The sequence below is a fragment of the Mus caroli genome, chromosome 19 (genome assembly GCF_900094665.2).
Source record: "Mus caroli chromosome 19, CAROLI_EIJ_v1.1, whole genome shotgun sequence".
Classification (NCBI taxonomy): Eukaryota; Metazoa; Chordata; class Mammalia; order Rodentia; family Muridae; genus Mus; species Mus caroli.
In genome coordinates, this window is record NC_034588.1 from 37,307,990 (window position 1) to 37,317,973 (window position 9,984).

The window sequence follows — 9,984 nt, forward strand, 5'->3', positions numbered from 1 at the left end:
TCTTTCTTTCTTTCTTTCTCTCTCTCTCTCTCTCTCTCTCTCTCTCTCTCTCTCTCTCTCTCCCTCCCTCCCTCTCTCTCTTTTCTTTCTTTCTTTTCTTTCTTTCTTTCTTTCTTTCTTTCTTTCTTTCTTTCTTTCTTTCTTTCTCTCCTCTTAAGATATATAACTTTTACAAAGCTGTAATCAGCTACAAAGACAGGGTTTTTAATTTAAAAAATTTTTTTAATATTATAACTTGATTACAGCCTTTCTCCCTCCCCTTCCTCCCTCCCATATACCACTCCCTTATTCTCTTTCAAATTCATGCTCTTTTTTCTCAGTTGTTATTGCATTCATATATGTATTTTTTTTAAAGATTTATTTATTATATGTAAGTACACTGTAGCTGTCTTCAGACACCCCAGAAGAGGGCATCAGATCTCATTATGGATGGTTGTGGGCCACCATGTGGTTGTTGGGATTTGAACTCAGCAACTTCAGAAGAGCAGTTAGTGCTCTTAACCACTGAGCCATCTCTCCAGCCCTCATATATGCATTTTCATTTACACACATATTCCCAAGAATAACCTGTCATGTGTATTTTTTCAGAGCTACTTACTTGGCACTGAGCAACTAGCTTGATTCTTTTCTTAAAGAAAAGACCAGGCCCCGCTTCTAGAGTACTTGAATAGTTACCATCCATCTGATCCACAATATACCATATGTCACTACATACCATTCCTGTGTGTTTTCTGGAAGACATGCAAGTCAGGATGCCACAGAGACACCTTTAAACCATGTCTCCTGCAGCGCTGTTCACAATAGCCTAGCCGTTGTCTCAGCTCAGCTGCCTGTCAGTGAGTGAGTGACGAAAGAAAACGTGGCACTTGTACATGGTGCAACTCTTTCAGTGGTGAAGAATAAGGAGATGCCATTTGCAGGAAGACAGAAGTTAAGAGAAATTGTCCTATTAAGCAAAATAGGCCAGTTTCTGAGAGTCAAATGTTATGTTTTCTCTCATAGGTGTGACCTAGATCTGGGAAAGGGTTGGAAGCAGAGGGAAGGTGGGAAAGGAAGGAGGTTGGGTGGGACAGTTAGGATCACAGTTTGTTATATGCATCTATGTAAACATCACAGGGAGCCTGATATTTGTACAGTTAAAACATGCTACAAGTTAAATAAAAACAAAACAATAGCCCAATGGTGCATTTTTTAGCTCCACTTTCTTACTCATTCTAAGAATGTGACATTCTGAGTTCCATCTTGTGTTTTAGCAAGCCTTGGGGCCTGAGTCACCAAAGAAGGAAGGAAAGAGATGACCAGAATCATTCATTTGAAATTAAACTTTCTGTTTTAGAAATAACAACACTGGTGTAAGTTGTGTTAAAAGGAGAGAAAGTTTTGGTTTACTCCCTTATTTTAGCCTGTAAAAAAGAATCACAGTAACATATCTAATTTTGAAACAAAGACAAAATATTTTCTCAACTTATTTTGAGGCTGGTCCCTGAAAAGAAGGGAGAGAGATGACAGGAGCTATTTAAGTCACTGTACCCCACACCACCCCCACCACCCCCAGCATCTGCAAGCTTAGCTTTTATGTCTGTGTCAGTTTTTAAATTACGTCAGTGTAAAATTATGCACATTAGATAATTTAAACCAAAGGTTTATAGACTGGCTGGAGAGATGCATCAGCGGTTAAGAACACTTGTTCTTTCAGAGGACCTGAATTTGATTTCCAGTGTCCACATGTTGGCTCACAACCACTTATAACTCAGTTCCAAGGGATCTAACACCCTCTTCTGACCTCCACAGACACAAGACAGGCATATGGTGTACAGACATACACGCAGACAGAACACCCACACACATCACAATAAAGAAATAAATCTTGAAGTTTTAAAAAAAATGTTTATTCAGGGATTCTTTTGTTGTAGTAGTTGTGGTTTTTGGAGACAAGGTTTCTCTGTATAGCCCTGGCTGTCCTGGAACTCACTCTGTAGACCAGGCTGGCCTCGAACTCAGAAATCCACCTGCCTCTGCCTCTCAAGTGCTGGGATCAAGGTGTGTACCCCAACATCAGCCTAAGTGATTCTTTTTATGCCCTCTGATTTCTCCTTGAACTTTACAGTAATCTGTGTGTACACACACACACATTATTTAAGCAAAGGTCCTTTTAGGTAAGTGACTCATATCCCTTTTCTAGTTTTCTTTTGAGAGCTCTGTTGATGTTGGTTTGCTTTAGATTTTACTTTTTGTTTGTTTGTTTGTTTGTTTGTTTGTTTCCAGACAGGGTTTCTCTGTGTAGCCCTGGTTGTCCTCCTGGAACTCACTTTGTAGACCAGGCTGGCCTCGAACTCAGAGATCCACCTGCCTCTGCCTCCCAAGTGCTGGGATTAAAGGCATGCACCATCACCGCCCGGCTAGATTTTACTTTTGTTGATCTGTACATATGGGTGCCTATGTGAGTATATGTTATGTGTGTGTATCTGAAGAGGCCAGAGGAGGGTGTCTGACACCCAGGAGCTGGACTCACAGGCAGTTGAAGTCACCTGGTATGAGTGCTGAGAACCCCACTCAATGCCCTGCAAGAGCAGGGCACACTCACATCATCTTGCCAGTCCCTCTCTTCTGTTTTGTAAATCTTTGCTTCCTGTATTTTGTGTCTCTGTTAAGTAATGATTGTTCATAATTGTTACATTTTCCAAATGTATTTTAGCATTATGTTCTTTACTTGTTAGTATCTATTAATATTCCTAGTCATAAAATCTATTTTGTCTTATCTTCAAATAGACATTCCAACCTCTATATGGCTCTCATTTACATATTTGTGCAATTTAACCTATAATCTGTTTTTTTTTTGACAATACATAGTTGGATATCCTTTCCATTCAGTCTGCGTTAATAAGCTTTGTGATGTTGTTAAAAATAAAAAATACAAAAACACAAACCCACCCAAAATAATAGAAGGGCTTCTCGTCCCAGAGCTGTGGGGGGCCTCAGTGAGTTGGTTGACTGTTACCTTTAGCCCTGTGGTGAGGCATACATCATGGTGGGAACTCATGGTAAAGGCGACTTGTTTCTGTTCTTGTATATGTGTGTTTGTGGGTGTGCGCGCACAAGTGCAGGTGCCCTTGGAGGCCAGGAGGCAGCAAGAATAACTGGCGTTATGGACAGTGGTGAGTGACCAGATGCCGGTGCTGGGAACTAAACTCAAGTTTTCTGCCAGAGCAGTGCGCTTAACCGCTAAGCCATCCCTCCTGTTCCCTGTGAATGGGTTTAAAGTTTATTAGTGTTTGGTAGCTGCTCTAGAGTTTATAAGATACATGTTTAATTGATGTAAACAGGTGGAGGCTGATTTGCTGGTAACAGAATATAACCCATTTTCTCCACTGCTGTTCTATTTTCTCCTCTTGCTTTGGTGTTTGCAGAGGTGGTCCTCAGGGTGCCTAGTTGTTTCTATATGCCCTTGCTACATGTGCTACATTGCAGGGTCTATCCATCTTCTGACACCAAACTAGTCCTGAAGCTAGTAGCTTAGTCAGTTGAGTAGGTCCAAGCCTATCACTGGGAGGCTTCCCAAGGAGAAAAGAGGAAGTGGGCTCTGCTGTTGGCACAAAACCCTTTGCTTTTGGCTACTTTTCAAGAAAGCAATCCATAGTGTGTGTGTGTGTGTGTGTGTGTGTGTTATATCAACCCTGTGGGACTTAGAGGGAAGTTAAGCCCTTGCAAACAAGCTGGGTCTTGCTGTGAATGATCATAATGTCTGTATCTTCCAACTGTTCTGCATTTCTCCCCAAACAATGTAGTTATTTACAGGATAATCTTCTTTGTTCTTATTTTTGTTTTTGTCTTACTGTGGTTCACTGAGGCTTGATAAGTGGAATTTTTTTCACGTATTTATTTTTTAGTTTTTTAGATTTTTAAGGTTATTTAAAAAAAAAAATCAAATCTCTTTTTCTAGCAGCTTGCCGGTGGCCTCTGTCTTGGTGGTGTCTCCCCGCTGGTCTCTTTCTCATGCTGTTGTTTTTACGCTTTGGTCTGGCTTCCTACAAGTGTCACCCTATGCTTCCTATACTTTAATGAGGGATGTATCCATGCAGCATTTGAAATTTAGTCGCCAGTGTAGAGAATGATTTTGGGTCTGTCTTAAGAGCGATTAATTTCTTTCTTACAAAACTGGCTCTGTCCTTGGGAGTGGACTAGTTTTCATATCAGCATATTGTTCCAAGATGCCCCGAACTTCTTTGACCTCCTTTTCTCTTTCACATGGCAGGGTTGCCACACTCACATGTACCCCTATTCTGTGGAAAATGATGTAACATGAAGCCTCAGCTGTTGTGGCTACCTACCGACTCTTGAATGTCTCTGCCTCCGGAGCCATGAGCAAAATGTTCTTTCTTTATAAATCGTCTAGTCTCGTGTAGTCTGTTATAGCAACAGAAAACAAAGACATCAGCCAGTGTTTTATGTAGGAAAAAAAAATTCCCTGAGCCCATATGGCTTTCATTCTCTGTCTATAAATCTGCATGAGTTACGGCTGGTTTTCAGCCCTCAGCTCTGGCTTCCACTTTTGTAAGGCTCCTTTTGAATCTCTAGCGGAGACTCAATGCAGAGCAGCCAGTAACTGTCTGGATGGTCCATCTCTAGACCCCACTGGTACCCCAGAGCTGCAGGTTGCCCGCCCTCTTTTAGGCCCAGCGAGTGTGCTGCTTTGCCTGACAAGCCTGGCTTCCACCTCCCACTCTGGGTGTGAGTCAGCCTTCTCTGGGCGGAAAGCTGCTGGTTTCCATAGCCAGCCCTGTATTGGCAGGACTTCTTTTTTGCCAAGATTGTGTGTTGGAGGTGGGAGAGGAAATAAAAAATATCCAGGAAAACAGGTCACAATTCCCATTGTCTTCACCTAAAGTTTTGGCAGATATTCAGAAACAAATACCCCCCAATGTACCTCCTTTTGTCTGATTTTTAGGGTCCAGAAATATATCTGATAGTTGGAACCTTTGTTCTCTCTGTAATTTCCTTTAAATATGTCCTTTACATACATTTAGGGCATGACAAAAAAAAAGTGTTGTTTTTTTTTCTTCATTCTTCAAACAGAATTTAAGAAGATCAAGAGAAAACATAAAAGCCCCGGTTCTCCCTTGACTTTTTGGCTCTGGTCCCTTTATCCGGACGCTTCTTCCCAAACCCTCAAGTTCCTTTTCTGTTTAGCAAGATCCCATAGCTCTGCTTTCAGATCAGGCACTGATGACAGAGTCTGCCATTCCTCATTCAGGTGATGTCTTCCTTCCCCCTCGTTTCTCACAGGGTTCCTTCCGTGTTTTGAGTTTTTGTCTTTGAATAGTCGACTTCTGCTCTGAGAACAAATTGCTGTAATACCACTTTGCTTTGCTTTGCAGTTACACATGATCTTTGTCTTGTTTTTTTTTCTTCCTTTTGTTTTTTGTTGTTGTTGTTTGTTTGTTTTGAGATGAGGTCTCTCTACATAGCCCCAGTTGTCCTGAAACTCACTATGGAGATCAGGCTGGCCTTGAACAGAGATCTGCCTGCCTCTGCTACCTGAGTGGCAGATTATAGATGTGTGCCACCATACCCAACTTGTCTTTAAATTTTAAAAGCATGGCTCTTGCCATATCTTGGTGTGGTTTTCTTAAGACTGACCTTACTTAGTATTCATTCAGTTGTTGGGTCTCAGTATTCACAACTAGAGGTGTTGTCTTATGAAAGTATCCTTTAGATATGGGTGGTTTTCAATAGATTCCTCACTGTGGGTGTCTAATTTATAAGCATCCCTAAGGTCCAGGTCTTGAGCAGTCTTCCCTCTCCCGGGCTAAAATTGGTACTATTCTCTGTAGACACAGGTCTGTCCAGGCAACAGCTCACTTGTAGTTCCAGTCTACAACTTATGATCTAGGTGCTTCCCAGAACATAGAGCTCCTCTTCCTCTCCCTCCTCATCCCCTCCCTCCTCCTCCCCTCCCTCTTCCTCCTCCTCCCCTCCTTCTTCTTCTTCTTCTTCTTCTTCTTCTTCTTCTTCTTCTTCTTCTTCTTCTTCTTCTTCTTCTTCTTCTTCTTCTTCTTCCTCTCTCTCTCTCTCTCTCTCTCTCTCTCTCTCTTTCTCTCGATTTTATTTTCACTGAATTTTGTGTATATCTGTTTGTATCTGTGTGGGTTTGTCCAAAGGAATGTCGCTGCCCACAGAGGCATGAGTGGGTGTTGGGTCCCCTAAAACTGGAATTCCAGGCAGCTGTGAGCTTCGGTGTCAAGAGCCAAACTCAGCTCTTCAGGAGTGTGTGCACTGAAACGCTGTGCTTTTCCAAGCCCCCCAAACTGTAAAGTTTATTAGCAGTGTTTCTGAAGTAAATTACACTCCAGCACAGGTTCAGAAATCGATAAAGATCCCGTTAGTACTATGTGATGATACATCTGAGCACTCTAGGCAATTTCTGAGATTTATATGCTAAGACATGGAGTCCTAACATTTGGAAATGGGCTCACATGTGCTATTCATAGCGTTTCCTGACCTTCAGAATTATCCATGGTTTGGGTATGTGGAGTTTTTATGCTTATTTGAAGACAAGGAGATGTTTGTTTAATCAAGAGCAGGTCTGTCTTAACAAACCTGGATGATCAATAGAACAGAGCATTTCAATCTTATTTGTACTCAGAAAAACATCTTCTTGGTGACTGAGAGAGAGGCAGGTAGATCTGGTCTGGAAATGACTCCCAGGTCCTTACTTGTGCTTGGAAGCGGGGCAAGAATGCCCTGCAGATAATTTATATGTGTTCAGTTTTTAAAAAACCATAGAGTCTTTGAATCATTACTCACTTTATTCATGGAAAGGATCCTCACTCATCCATCAACTTGCAGTGCATTGCTAGTGTCAGAGCTTAGTCGGAGAGTGTGATTATGCTAACTCCTATCTCCTGTTTATTGGCAAAGGCGATGCTTATAATCTGCACTATTATAAATATTTATAATTCCTTCAAGTACACGCCTTCTCTTATTTCACTCCACAAGTGTTATAACTACGAGGTGAAGGTTTCCCTTCTGTTCTTTTCTTCTGGAGGAAAGAAGAGACATGGCTAGTTTATTTGGCAAGGCAAGGGGAAGGAAAGCACTCCAGACACACACACACACACACACACACACACACACACACACGGGACGGGGGTGACCTGAGGAAGGGATGGTAGCTCATTCAGTTCTGCTTGATGTATTTTTAAGATTTTATAAATATTCTTGAGGTGGGTGGCATATTCATGGAAGTAAGATGACCCTTTTTTTTTTTTCTTTGCCCTCAAATCATAGTGGATTGAATCTCCTTTTCAGGTGTTTCCCCCTTTGATCCTTGTGAAATGTTCACAAAAGAGGCTCAAAACCACAGCGCAAATAGTATTGTAATGAAGCCTGGTGCTTAGAGGGTGCAGATCTTTATTACTGTTCATGCATGGACATTGGGGCAGTTTGCCAGGGCCTTTGCTGGCCTAGTGGGAAGAATCCACCTGCAGCTTCAAGGATGATTAACCACAGGGGCATCTGCTCATCAGGAGGTGTAGCTGCACTCTCCTTCGTTACCTCATGTCTAACTCCCTGCTGTCTGCTCTCAATATCTGTTGACATAACTTCTCTCGTGGAAAATTACAACCAAATGTGAAGTAAAGGCATTCCTCTACAGTTTAAAAAGTGTTAGACAAAGTTGGCCATGGTGGCACACAATTTTAATCCTAGCAGAAGCAGGTGGATCTCTGTTAGTTCAAGGCCAGCCTGGTCTATATTGCAAGTACTAGGTGAGACTCTATCTCAACAAACAAACAAACAAACAAGCAAGCAAGCAAGCAAACAAAATACCTTGCAGAAGATCAAAGTTTGAGTCCCACCTCCCACTTCCAGCAGTTCAAGAACACCTATAATTCCAGCTCCAAGGGATCTAATGCCCTTTTCTGGACACCATGGGCATTTGCATGCACATGTGCACAGATGCACAAAATATATACATAGTTAAAAATAAAGTCTTTTAAAAATGTAAGATGTAAACAGGCAAATGGTAGTATCTTACTTAGGGTTTCAATGCTGTGAAGAGACACTATGATGAAGGCAACTCTTATAAGGGACAATATTTATTTGGGGCTGGCTTACAGGTTCAGAGGTTCAGTCCATTATCATCATGGTGGGAGCATGGCAGCATCTAGGCAGGCATGGCACCAGAGGAGCTGACAGTTCTACATCTTGTTCCAAAGGCAAACAGGAAAAGACTGTCTCCTCAGACAGATAGGAGGAAGGTCTTAAAGCCCACCCCAACAGTGACACACTTTCTCCAATAAGGCCACATCTACTCCAACAAGGCCACACTTCCTAATAATGCCACTCTCTGGGCCAAGCATAGTCAAACCACCACATTCCACTTCCTGGCCCCCATAGGCTTATTTAAACACATGAGTCTATGGGGGCCATACCTAAACATAGCATAATTCAAAATACATTTAGTCCAAGTTCAAAAGTCCCCATAGTCTATCATAGTCTCAACAATGTTTAAAAGTCCAAAGTTCAAAGTCTCATCTAATCTCTTTACTCTAATCCCCTATAAAATCAGTCAAAAAAGCAGATCTAGACCTGCAAAGTCACAGGGTATATATTGCCATTCCAAAATGACATAGTGAGGAAAAGTAAGACCAAAAACCAGCTGGGGAAACTCCAAACTCCATGTCTGGAGTCAAAGTGTTCTTCAGATCTCCAACTCCTTTATGCTTTGTTGACTGCAACACACTTCTTTCTCTTGGGCTGGTTCTACTCCCTGTTAGCAGCTTTTCTCAGCACGTATACCACAGTTCTGGCATCTCTAACATCTTAGGGTATCCAAGGCAACTTCAGCTTTATATCTCTTGTTCCCATGTTTGGAATCCACACATGATCTTCTGGCCCTTCCAAAGGTCTCGAGTCACATTTCCAGCCCTGCCCTCTGTAGCACTCCAGGGTCTGGTTGACTCCACCTCACTGCTGCTGTTCGTCCTGGAGATCATCCCATGGTACTGGCATCTCTAACATGCTGAGGTTTCTCACTGCAACGAGGCTTCACCAATAGCCTCTCATAGGCTCCCTTTATGGTGCCAAGCCTCAGCTCCTTTGCATGACCCCTTCAGTCCTGGGCCATCAACTGCAACTGAGGCTGCACTTTTACCAGTGGTCTTCCCTGGCCTCTCACAGTGCCAAGCCTCAGCTGCTCTTCATGACCCCTTCATGCCTTTAAAACCTGTACCATGTGATTCTTACTCATCACAAGTCCAGCTGTAGCACGAGGTACAACCTTGGCTATCTCTGGGACACAGCTTCTTTCTACTCTCAGAAAACACTTTCCAGAAGATTTCACCTCAGTGATGCTGGTCTCTTCTTAATCACCACTAATTTCTTAGCTCCAGCTAACCAACATCATTAATTGTCCCAGTAGTCTCCTACTTTGATTCTAAAGCCAGAGCCACATGGCCGAAGCTACCAAGTTCTGCTGGTTGCAGGAGCTGGAACATGGTCCCGCTTATTCTATTACCAACTTTCTGTTTTTCTACTCTTTCACTCCCAAAGCTTGGCTATCCTGGAACTTGCTTTGTAGCTTGACTTTGAACTCAGAGATCTGCATGGCTCTGTCTCCTGAATGCTGGGATTACAGGCTTATATCACCATGTCTGGACCGATGCTTTTCTCTATTTGGAACTGGCTCTGTTCTAGGCTGGCCTTGAACTCAGGGATCAGCTTGTCTCTGTCTCCTGGGATCAAAGATGTATATCACCATGTCTGGGCCTAAGCTTTTCATGGGCACTATTCCTCAAGATCCAGATCCAAAGCCTGTGTCTTCCAGTCTCACAATCTGGATCACAGTTGTGCTCTCTGTTTCTGGACTGTAGTTCATTTCAGATTAAAAGTCCAAATGAGCCGGGCGTGGTGGCGCACGCCTTTAATCCCAGCACTCAGGAGGCAGAGGCAGGCGGATTTCTGAGTTCAAGGCCAGCCTGGTCT

General features: G+C 42.6%; 1 protein-coding gene across 1 annotated transcript in view; it reads left to right on the top strand.

Moving 5' to 3' along the window:
- Positions 1-9,984, top strand: part of Entpd1 (ectonucleoside triphosphate diphosphohydrolase 1) — a 128,880-nt gene that overhangs the window by 10,640 nt on the left and 108,256 nt on the right. The window lies entirely within an intron of this gene.